We start from the raw sequence: 11,787 nt of genomic DNA, 5'->3' as shown, positions 1-11,787 counted from the left end.
TTGCATATGATTTCTTCTTTTTGTTATAGTGCTTTTGAGTGGGCTGTTAAGTTACTTGTATGAGGTCTCTCCAATTTTTCCTCCATCTACCCGACCTCTTTTCATGTAAGCCATTTTCACACTCTAAACCTAACCAGCCTACACAGCCTCTATGCTTCCCCCAACCTGTTCTGTTCATATCAAATAACTAATCAAAGAAACTCACATCCCCAGATCTCATCTACAAACAACATAAAATATCAAGCCAGTATCATTTATCTAAGCCTACAAGACCTATAGAAATGTTGCCAAGTGGAATAACATAGATAACCCCAGGACAAAGAATTTAAAAGAACAATCATACACTTCATCATAGAAACAGACAGCCCGATGCAATTAAGGAGAAAGAAGATAAATTGAACAAATGCTTACATGGTGGTCAAGAATATGAATCTCCTTCTTTGAAGCCATTGTCGATCTATTATCAAAACCATGTAAAGATACAACAAAGAGCAAACCATGGGCCAATATTCCCAACAAACATAGATTTACAACTGCTCAATAAAACAGATAGTACAGATATACATCAAAAAGATCATCCACTGTAACGAAGATGGCTTTGTTCCTGAAATGCAAGGATGGTTGAACATATGCAAGTCAACAAATATAATAAACAACATAATTTCACTTAAAGACAAAAAACATGCCATCATCTCAACAAATGCAAAAAAATAGCTTTGGCAAAATCCAACATGCCTTCATGATTAAAGTACTAGAGAGTGTAGTACTAAAGGGAACATGCCTCAACACAATAAAAGGTATATATAAGAAAATCACAGTCAATATAATCCTACATGAAGAAAATCTTCAAGAAACTACATTGAAGACAGGTACAAGACAGGGATATCCACTATCTCAACTACTTTTGAGTACTGTGATTGAAATACAGACAGAGACACAAATAGAGAAAGAAGTCAAGACTATCCCTATTTGCAGGTGACATGATACAATACATTAAAGATCCCAAAAGGTCTATGAGGGAGGGGGACTTGATTGGGGGAGGAGGAGGGATATGGGAGGCAGTGGAGGGGAGGAGGCAGAAATCTTTAATAAATAAATAAATAAATAAAATTAAAGAAAACATTTAAAAACAATTTTAAAAATCAGTGGTATGGAAGACTACAGAGTCAACTTACATAAATAAATAGCTATTCTATACACCAACAACCTTCTGAAAAAGAGGTCATGGGCATACTTTCATTGATGATAGCCTCAAAGAAAATAAAATACCTAGGAACAAACTTAATCAAGGAAATGAAGGATCTTTGCAGTAGAAACTTTAAACCTCTGAAGAAAGAGTTAGAAAGATACTAAAATATGAAAAGAGATTCCATGCTCATGAGTTGGTAGAATTAGTATTTGAATATGATCATGTTACTGAAAGCAAATTTCAGATTCAATGCAATCCCAATCAAACTTCCCATCTCATTCTTCTTGGATGTATTAAAAACTATCCTAAAACCCATCTGGAACCACAAAAGATTATGAATATCCAAGAAAAGCCCTCAACAACTACAAAAAAAAATAACACTGGAGGGATTACCATTACAGATTGTAAGACATTACAAAGTCATAGTAATAAAACACAGTCATGTAGACTAATGGAACAAAATCAAAGATCCAGTAATAAATACACATAACTTCAGCCACTGAATATTTGACAAAGATGCCAAAAACATACCCTGGAAAAAAAAGAACAAAGGGTGCTGAAGAAAAAAAAAACTGGATATTTACATGCAGAGAAATGGAATTCGACCTGTATTTATCACTTTGCATAAAAACTAATTCCAAACGGATCAAAGACCTAAACACAAATTCTGAAACACCAAAATCACTAGAAGGAAACAAAGTTAGTGCTATATATGATATAGGTGTAAGAAAGAACTGTAGTGGGGAGCTGCGGGTTGCATTCTTGCTGTCCCAGCTCCTGTCACCAGCTAGCTTTACCCGAAATAACAACACACAAACTGTATTCTTTTAAACACTGTTTGGCCCATTATATCTAGCCTCTTCTCAGCTAACTCTCGCACCTGGACTATCCCATTTCTAATAATGTATGTAGGCTCCCCAAGGTGCTCTTACCGGGAAGATTCTAGCCTACCTCCATCCTGGGTTGGAACTGAATCACGTCTGCCCGGGAGAGGGGAGCATGGCCTCTGTCTGAGGCGTCTTACCTCACTTCCTCCCAGCATTCTGTTCTGTTTACTCCTCCCACCTATGTTTTAACCTATGAGGCCAAGCAGTTTCTTTATTACTTAACCAATGACCTTCCTCCATCAAAGAACTTCATGAGAATAGAGTTCCATTTGCCTGAGAATCAAGGTCAACAATTGACAAATAGGACTTCTAAAAAACTTTTGTACAGCTAAAGAAACTATCAATTTGATGAAGAGGAAGCCCACAGAATGAGAAAGATAACTTGTGAGCTATAAATTTGACAAAACATTAATATCCAAATATAAAAAAAGGAAAAAAAACAGTCAATAAAACAGATGACCCATATAAAAAATGGGCCACAGATATGAAAGGTGATTTCTCAAGAGAAATAAAAATGGCTAAGAAATATCTCAAAAGTGTTCAGTGTATTTGGCTATTAGAGAAATGAAAATTAAAACAACTTTGAGATTACATCTTAAGCCAGTCAGAATAAGAAAGACAAACAAAACAACCAAGAACAAATACTCTAAAAAGTGAGGGGAAAGGAAACCTTATTTACTGTTGGTGGGACTGCAAACTGGTAAAGTCACAATGGAAGGCAGTGAGGAACACTCTCAAAAAGCTAAAAATAAATCTACTCTTCCACCTATATCACTTCTTGGCTACGCCAAATGGACTCAACACCACTCCACAGACATTTGCTCAGTCATGTTCATTGCTGCTCTTTTCACAAAAGCTAGGGAATGGAGACAAACTAAATGGCCTTCAACCAATGAATGGATAATGAAAACGTTGTACATCTATATAATGGTATACTATGAAGCTATAGAGAAAAATGAAATCCAGAAGGTTGCACATAAATGGATGAAACTAGAACAGACCATACCCAGTGAAATAACCCAGACCCTGAAACACAAACATTGTGTGTTCTTACTCATGCATGTCCTGGAATGACTGTAGGTTCCAGGTAAGTAAAAAAGAGATCATTGTTAGGGTGGGGAGTAATGGAAAAACAATAGAAAAGAGAATATCAGGGTATAAATGATCTGATCATAAAAATAGAAAAATGCAGAAGTTCTATTTAAGGAGGTGAGAGAAATACAAAGAGAAGGAGAAAGAAAGATAAAATAGTTCTAAGGAAGTTTAAAAAATCTTAGTAATTATATTAACATTCTTCCTTTAAAATATATAATATAAATAAACTGTATATACACATACAGTTTAAATTAGATTCTTTCATCTGGACTGTCAATGCAGCCTCCAAGAGCCAAAGATGACCTAACAAAAACCCCAATATCAGTCATGAAAAGCCCTATTTTTCAAACTTATCCAATAGTCTCCCAAAACATAAAAGGAAATTGCTATTATTCTTACTTCCTCTACACAGGTAGAAGGTAAGCCTCTATCACAGAAGACACCATAAACTTCAGACACAGAGACCAGAGGGCCCTGAGGTGAAACTGACCTGAAGACCTCCTCCATTAGAACTAGTTTTCATGGTACTAAAAGGTGCCTTGTAAGCTTCCAAAGAAAGACGGGAAGCAAACAATAGTCCTACCAAGCTATAATGTCAAAGAACCATCAAAAAGATCAGTGTGGCATGAGAACCACAAGGGTGCAGTAGTGGTTAGCATATCCTGGCGGCAACAATCAGCTTTCTAATTGGGCTTAAAACCTGGCCATCAAGAGGGAAAACATTCCTGGTACTAGAAATTTAACCAGCTACCCAGGGCTAGTAGAGCCATGGATCTTTGAGAAGAACCTACAACGGCCACTTTACAAAACCACCCAAACTTCTAACCAAACTCTAAGTATTTATTCTTATACCCACAAATAAACATAGTTCTCACCCTTCATCAAGGAGACCTTTCTTCACAACAGACAGAGACTATAGAGAACCACAGTCACACAAAATACAGAGCTGTGGAGCTCAGTCCCAAATGATACACCTACAAAGCCACTCCTGTACCCAAGCGTAGGGATCATCACCTTAGGGTGCTAAGAGATTTTGTCTCCTATTAATGCCAGAAGATACCTTGCCTCCACCCTACAGAAAAAAAAACTACAAGCAATGAAGGAATGCTGAGAGCAAGATAAATAGTCTTTTCCAGGGAAAAATATACCAATTGGTTATCCAATACCAAATATTCAGCCCTTAAAACACACATACAAGTAATATTATGCAGACTGAGCAGGTTATATTTAGCAATATATATGTATATACATATAAATATATGCCTACAATTAATGAAAAAGAAGAGTCCCTGAATTGAAATAGAACAGGAGAAGTATATAAGAGTGTATGGGGAAAAAAGAGTGTATGGAGGGAGGAATGGGGAAGAGGAAATGATGCAATGATAATTCCCAAATTAAAAGATACAATTAAATAAAAAGAGAAGCTTCTCTGATCAAGGTTGAGAGTAGCCCAAGTATATGACTATAAATTTAAATATTTAGAAATTAATTTGACAGCATGACTATGTGCTAAAATAATAACAGCATCTTTAATCCTGGGCCTATAATCTCCCTACTCATGGGATCTTGATCTAAATTACAGTACCAGGCATGAAATTCCCTCCTGTGAGGTTAGCTTCATATCAAATCAGAAAGTAGTTAGTTAACCTATAACAGTCATGTCACTATTGCATCAGTGGGCACATTTTCCCTGCAAGACTGGTATTGCTGCATTCAGAATCTAGCACTGGGTAAGATGATTGAAATAATGGAGACTTCTTTCTCAGCTTCCTGCATAACACCTTCCAACACTATGAAAGCTAGTCAGTAGGGAGAAAGTTTTCCAGTCCATTTGACATGGATTTTTCCATGTTCTTAGCCAAATTACTCAGCAAAAGTCACACCATGTAGTTATGGAGGATAACTGCCAGTGTGTTCCTTCTAAACCCCCTGAATTCTAGTAAGAATCATTTCTCTAGATAGAAACTGTTTTAGGGTGGGCATGTAAGGTAGTCTAACCAATGAAATGAGAGAGGAAGTATGCAATTCTAGCAGTAGTTGGTTCATTCTTACTAAAATATATACTAACTAGAATTCCTAAAAGTTATGTGTAATTTCAAAGAAAGTAAAAATTAAGCAAGCAATGTACAAAGTAAGTCTGTTTTTTCCTGCTTTGTTGATTGTAAGGTAAGCCCAGCCCAATGGGGGGGGGCATGTTCGTCTCAGGCTAATGTTTACGTATAAATCTGGCAGGCCCCGCTGGTCCTTTGTATTTTCCTGCCCATCGCTGGATCCCTGGTGTTAGATAGGTATTGAGAATTATATGTTTGTCATATTTATTTTTAGGTTAATCAGGTGTTTTAGATACATAGAGATTATATTTAGTATAGATAGTATAATCTGCAGCCTCTTCGAAGAGCTGTAGAAAATGGCCTTTAATCTAACCTAAAATTCTGTGCCAAAGAAACACAATCACTCCTGGCAACACCGCTCTACTCCCGAGAGAATGTTGAGCACCAAAGACACTCCACTGGGAGCTTGTCTTCTTGGCAGAACTGGGGTGCAACTTTTTCAGTAATGTGGCTGTTTAGTAATCCCCCAATGTTCCTGCTAGAAACAAAAAAAGAAGTCCTCACTGTTTCAACAAGATAGACTTGGACAGAATAATTTCTTTGATCTGTCAGTGACCTATCTGGAGGGATTGTTTTGTGTCTCCCCAGGAAAAGTTATACGCAGGTACCCTTTACTGAAATTGAAAATACTAAGTGAAGATTGAATTTAGACACTTAAATCAAAAGTTCTCTCTTAGACATATTAAGTTACAGAATCCCATTATATTACCAGGAGGCAATACTAATAGGCAGTTGAGCATGTGGGCCTGGATTTATAAGGGTAAGGTCATATCTAGACATATATTTTGAAAACCACCAAAGCCAAAATTTATGTTATTGAAAAGAGTAGATATCCATAAGTACTTGAATAAAATGTAAACAAAAATTTTGCATTTATAGCCCTACACAGATTTTAGGTGGAGATAATGGTATTCATAGTTTTGATAACTTTATTGTTAATTATATAATGGAGTCTCAAGTAAACAAATGCCATTTGTCTTCCTTCAAAGTACTCAGGACAGAACTAAGGAAAGATGAAAAACACCTGCAGAATATTTACCAACAAATTTCAAGGGGGCCACAGAGAAGAAGCAAAAACTCAACTGTGACCCGCGATAAATACCCTGTCATAGTTTTATAACTTCAGTATCATTTTACAAAATAGTTTTCAATCAGTTTATGGTTTTGAAGTACCTTTAGTTCAATAATTCTCCATATTTGCTGCATATTAGCGAATCTTCTGGGGAACTTTTGAAACTACTTAAACCAATACCCAGAGATGATGATTTAGTTTGTCTTGACTAGGGACACCTCCCAGTTGGTTCAGAAGTGCAATGAGTTGATAAACCCTGCTTCCCTATAAAATGGCACTCTGGCCAAAAATGTTACTTATGAGGCAGCAACACAAACATTCTTGACTTCTATTAAATACAAAAAAAAAGCTTTAAAATTTACATTTCTAAAAATTAAACGAATCAGTTTATCTATAACAAGGTGCATTTCCCTGGTGTATCTATGTGGTGTGTGTGTGTGTGTGTGTGTGTGTGTGTGTGTGTGTGTGTTTGTACAGGTGTGTACTGGTGTGTGGTGTGCACAGGTGTGCATGTGTTTGGAGGTCAGAGGTTGCTACCAAGTACCTTACTTGGTTGCTTTTGGTTTTATATATTCAGTCATGATCTCTCAGTTGAACCCAGCACTTAGAGACTCAGCTAGCTTAGCTAGTAACATACTCCAGGGATCTTTCCTTTGGCTCCAAGTGCCAAGATTACAGGTAGACTTCCAGGCATGCCCAGCATTTATACTAGTGCTGGAGATCCAGATTCAGGTACTCAAGCTTGTGCAACAAGCACCTTACTGGCTTAGCTACCCCCAATCCTATGTTCAGTTTTTAATCATTTAGAAAAATCGTTGAACTTTTTTGTTATGTTGAAAATGAATGATGAGATGCTGAAGGGTGTAGCTCAGTGATAGAGCAAATGGCTAGAATGTGCAAGGTTCTGTCTGATTCTCAACATGGCAAGGAAAAAATGGAACTGGAGTTAGCTCACAGAGAACGTGCTTAGTATGTACAAGGTTCTATCCCAGAACCGTATTACAAAAGAAAAACAATTACATTTAATATATATGAGAGTTTCTTTTTTGAGAGAGGCCCTAGCTGGGCTCAGATTTATTATGAAACTGATGACTTTGAACTTCTGATCATTCTGCTTCCACCTCTTGCTTGCTGGGATTACATGCATGTGCATCGTGCTCAGTTGATGAGGCCCTAAGTGGATGCTAAGTGGTTGCTCTACCAACTGAGCTACACCCCCAGCCATTGGAAGTCTATTATTTAAACAGCTAACTAAAATATTGTGACTAACAATAAAAAAGCATAGATGTTAAGTCCAGGCATGGTGGCTCACACCTGTAATGGTAACACCTGAAGGGCTGAGGCAAGCGAATTCACACACTCAAGGCCAGCCTAAGCTACATAGTTCCAAGTTAAACTGGGCTACAATATTAATCTAAAGAAGAGATGGGAAATAAGATACAAAAGAGAGGTAACATTAATTTCAAGAGGAAAGGTGGCCTGAATTTTAGAATATTTTTGTACATTCAGTTAATGCCTGTGTGTGCATGTGTGTATGCATGAATGTATGCACACATGTGCATGAATGATGCACATGTGTGCCTGTGCACATGTGGAGCTAAGAAAACAACTTGCGAAAGTCAGTTCTCTCATTCCACCATGTGGGCTTGGAGGATCAAAATTAAATTTTTCAGTCTTTGCAGCAAGCATTTTTGTTCACTGAGCCATCTCACTGATCCCAAATTGTCCAGTACTTTTTAACAGTTTCTTGTCTTTCTTAACATATAACATACTAATGAATTGTTGATCAATAGCACAAATGTTAGAAAGTGCTTAATGAAACCCACTGTTAGTGTAAACTTAAAAATTTAATAAACAATAATAACACTAGGAATATTACTTTTAATCAATAGTTGAGAATTATACTTACACATCTAGTCATCTTTTTTGATTCAGAAGTGGCAAAAATAGTTCAAAAATTTATCCTTAAGAATTAGAGAATCAGTTTAAAATATTAGTTTATCAGGGAAATTTAAAACATGATAAAAAGTTTCTATTTAAATTAGTGGGGAAAGGGTAGCCCCACATTTAAGTTAGTTAAAGTGCCTCTCTCATAAATTAGTGGAAGACTGGCAACTTTTAAATAAATTGCTTGAGGAAAGAGCTAAAAATATAGAAAATATACAGAGCAGAATTCTTAATATCATACATGTTCAAATAATAAACTACTCATGAAATAAAAGTATGAATATAGAAAATAAAATAATAAAGAAAATTTCTATTTCATTGAAGAGTAAACTTATTTTTTAACATTTATTTTTATTGCATGTGTATACCTGTTATGTGGCACTTTTATCTTGGAGGTGACTGACAAATAGTCTAGCTGGACTTAAGACCCACTCAACAAGAGGGAATTTATATCCGGTACTGTAAACTGATCCAACTACCATTGGCTGAAGAGCTAATAGACCCAAGAGGAGAACCTTTTATTGCCATTTTCCTAAACCAATATAATTTATGACACTATTCTAAATATTTATATTTATACCCACACGAAAATAAAGTCTAAATATTTATCTTTATATCCACATGTAAGTAAGTGTAGTTTCAGGCCTCATCAGTGATGTCTCTTTTGGCAACATATGAAGCCTATTGCAGCCATCCATAACTGGTTAAACGACCAGTATGAAGAGAGAAAACAACTTTGGGGTCACCAACTTCAACTGGTGCACCTACAATACAGTCCCTACACACACAGCTTGGGGAAAACCTCAGAAACAGGGGTAGAAAGATTCAAGATCCAGAGGCCCAGGCCCAGGATATTTGCTGCTAAATAGTATCCCTAGATGTTACAGGGAAACAGCATTCATGAATTCGTAACAATATATATAGTTGCCTGAACGAGATCACCATAAGGACAGCACCAGTTGACATGTCAACACAGGCAGGAGAAATCTAAATTGTCCCATCCCTAGATGAAGGTAATAATCAATGAAGCAGAGAAAGGGAGAATCAGTTTCCTCCAGGGATGAACTCCCATATAGGTTTTCCAATCCCATGTGCTCAGCTCCTGACACATATACAGAAGAACAAAAGTGGAAGCAGTAGTATAACTATAATTATAACTATATATGTATATATACACACTTTGCATGTATGTATATATGTGTGCATGCATGTGTAATGTAATGTATACACATGCAACAAATTATTAAAGAAGAGAGTGTGAATCGAGGTAACAGAAATGGGAAAAGAATCTCCTACTGGCACTTTACTAGAAAAGCATAATTCCTAACTGCATTCTAAAATTCATTCTTCTGTCAACAGGTAAGTGTAGTTTTCAGTCCTCATCAAAGAAGCTGAGTTTTACAACAGATAGAGACCATTACAGAAAGCTGCAACTGGCCAAAATGAAAGTATGCTCAGTCCAACAGATAAATCTACAAGATAGCATCTTCAAAAAAGGCTCAGAAACATTGCAGAAGAAAAGGCAGAAAGACTGTAAGAGCCGGAGGACCAGGAATTCTACTGTAAGATTGTGTCTCAAAGAAATATAAGGGAAGCCCCTTTCGCTGCTGTGTCTGCAGCCATGAGTATGCTCAGGCTATGAAAGAGGCTGGCCTCTAGCATCCTCTGGTAAAAAGGAGGTCTAGTTGGACCCCAATGAGACCAATGAAATTGCCAATGCCAACACCTGGCATCAGATCTGGAAGCTGATCAAAGAAGAGCTGATGTGGGCTCGATGCCAGAAAAAAAATTATCTCGGCAGAAGAAGGGCAGGCTATGGACATAGGGAAGCAGATGGGTACTGTCAAAGCTCAAATATCCAAGAAGGTGACCTGGATGAGAAGGATGCGGATCCTGCACAGACTTCTCAGGAAATACCTGAATCCAAAAAGATTGACCGCCATGTTTATCAATAGACTGTATCTGAAGGTTTAAAGGAATATCTTCAAAAACAAGCGGATTCTTATGGAGCATATCTGTAAGTTAAAGGCTGACAAGGCCCACAAGAAGCTCCTCGCTGACAAAGTTGAGACGCATAGGTCTAAAACCAAGAAAACACGAAAGCCCAGGAGGAGCCCCTGCAGGCCAAGAAGGAGGAGGTCATCAAGACTGTTCAAGGAGGAAGAGACCCAGAAATAAAGAAAGCTTCACTCATGTCTGGACATAGAGGGCTTTGTGTGGCCTCAGGTGGACCAGTCATTAAAATAAAACAAGCTTTAAAAAAGAAATATCAGAAAAGCTACACCCATTATGTCTCAACAATATATCAGGATTTTTTTAGCTGAAATGCCCTACTCAAGGCTGTACACAGAATGTCCATAATTAAGGCCTTTCAGCTTTGAAATAGCATTCCCAAATAGAGTAGGCACTATAGATAAAGTCTATCTAAAATCTATCTTTCTTTGACTTCCTAGTCTTGAGAAGTTTTCAAAAGCCCAATCTGTGATTCCTTATTCAAAGTTCAAGCAAACATTGAAATATTCTTACAATACTTAGGTGTGAACTTCCACTCTGCTACTGGTTGCAAGAACTACCTCTCGTTGCTCAGAATATTCAAAAGGGAGATGTGCCAATGTACTTTCCTAGTTTTGTTTCTTCCTGTTAATGTATTTTTGGTCTATGAAACTTGAAAATTTGAAAAGTGACATTCTTAATTTCTTCAAACACACACACACACATATATGTATATATACATATGTATATTTGGATCTTCTAAATCTTCTTTGAAATATTTTATGTTTATGAAATAAATAGCAGTAATGAAAACAAAAGACAGTTCAAGCAAAGCAAAGCAAAGCAAACCATCAGGTCAAATCAGCTGTTAGTCTTGATGCATTTATATAATAATCAGGTAAATATAGATGAGCCAAAAAATGCTTTCAAGAAAATTGAAGCAGAAGAAACACTCCCCAAATATTTTAGGAATGCAGAATTACTCTCTGAGCCAAAAGAAATAAAGATACCAGAAGAAAAAATTCAAAATAAATTGCCTGATAATATATTTACAAAAATATCCATTGAAACACCAAATTGAAATTATCAGCACATTCAAATACACATACATCATAATAAATGACCTAATTAACGTTTATAGAATTTTGCACCCAACAAATGCAGAAAAAATACATTCTTGTTAATCACACATGTAACATTTCTCAAGATATCCTGCACCATGTGCAAGTCATAGTATATCTTAAAAACCTAGAAAACAGACAAAATTGTTGTCTGAATACAAGAGAATTTATTTGGACATCACTAATATATACCGGAAAACTGTACATATTTCAAAATTAAAACATAACTTCTAAATATACCATTTATTAAAGAAGAAACTTTCAAAGTAATTAGAAAATATTTTAAAATATATGTTGAAAATAAAGCTATAATTAAAAAGTATATATCTATAAGCAGTTTTTAGAAGGAAGCCTACAATTTTATAATGCTCAT

General features: G+C 36.3%; 1 pseudogene; it reads left to right on the top strand.

Annotated features, from left to right (window-relative positions):
- The first annotated feature begins 9,922 nt into the window (after nucleotides 1-9,922).
- Nucleotides 9,923-10,625, top strand: LOC142840499 (large ribosomal subunit protein eL19-like; annotated as a pseudogene).
- The last annotated feature ends 1,162 nt before the right edge of the window (nucleotides 10,626-11,787 follow it).

This window comes from Microtus pennsylvanicus, chromosome X, assembly GCF_037038515.1.
Source record: "Microtus pennsylvanicus isolate mMicPen1 chromosome X, mMicPen1.hap1, whole genome shotgun sequence".
Classification (NCBI taxonomy): Eukaryota; Metazoa; Chordata; class Mammalia; order Rodentia; family Cricetidae; genus Microtus; species Microtus pennsylvanicus.
This window is presented reverse-complemented; position numbering and strand designations above follow the sequence as displayed.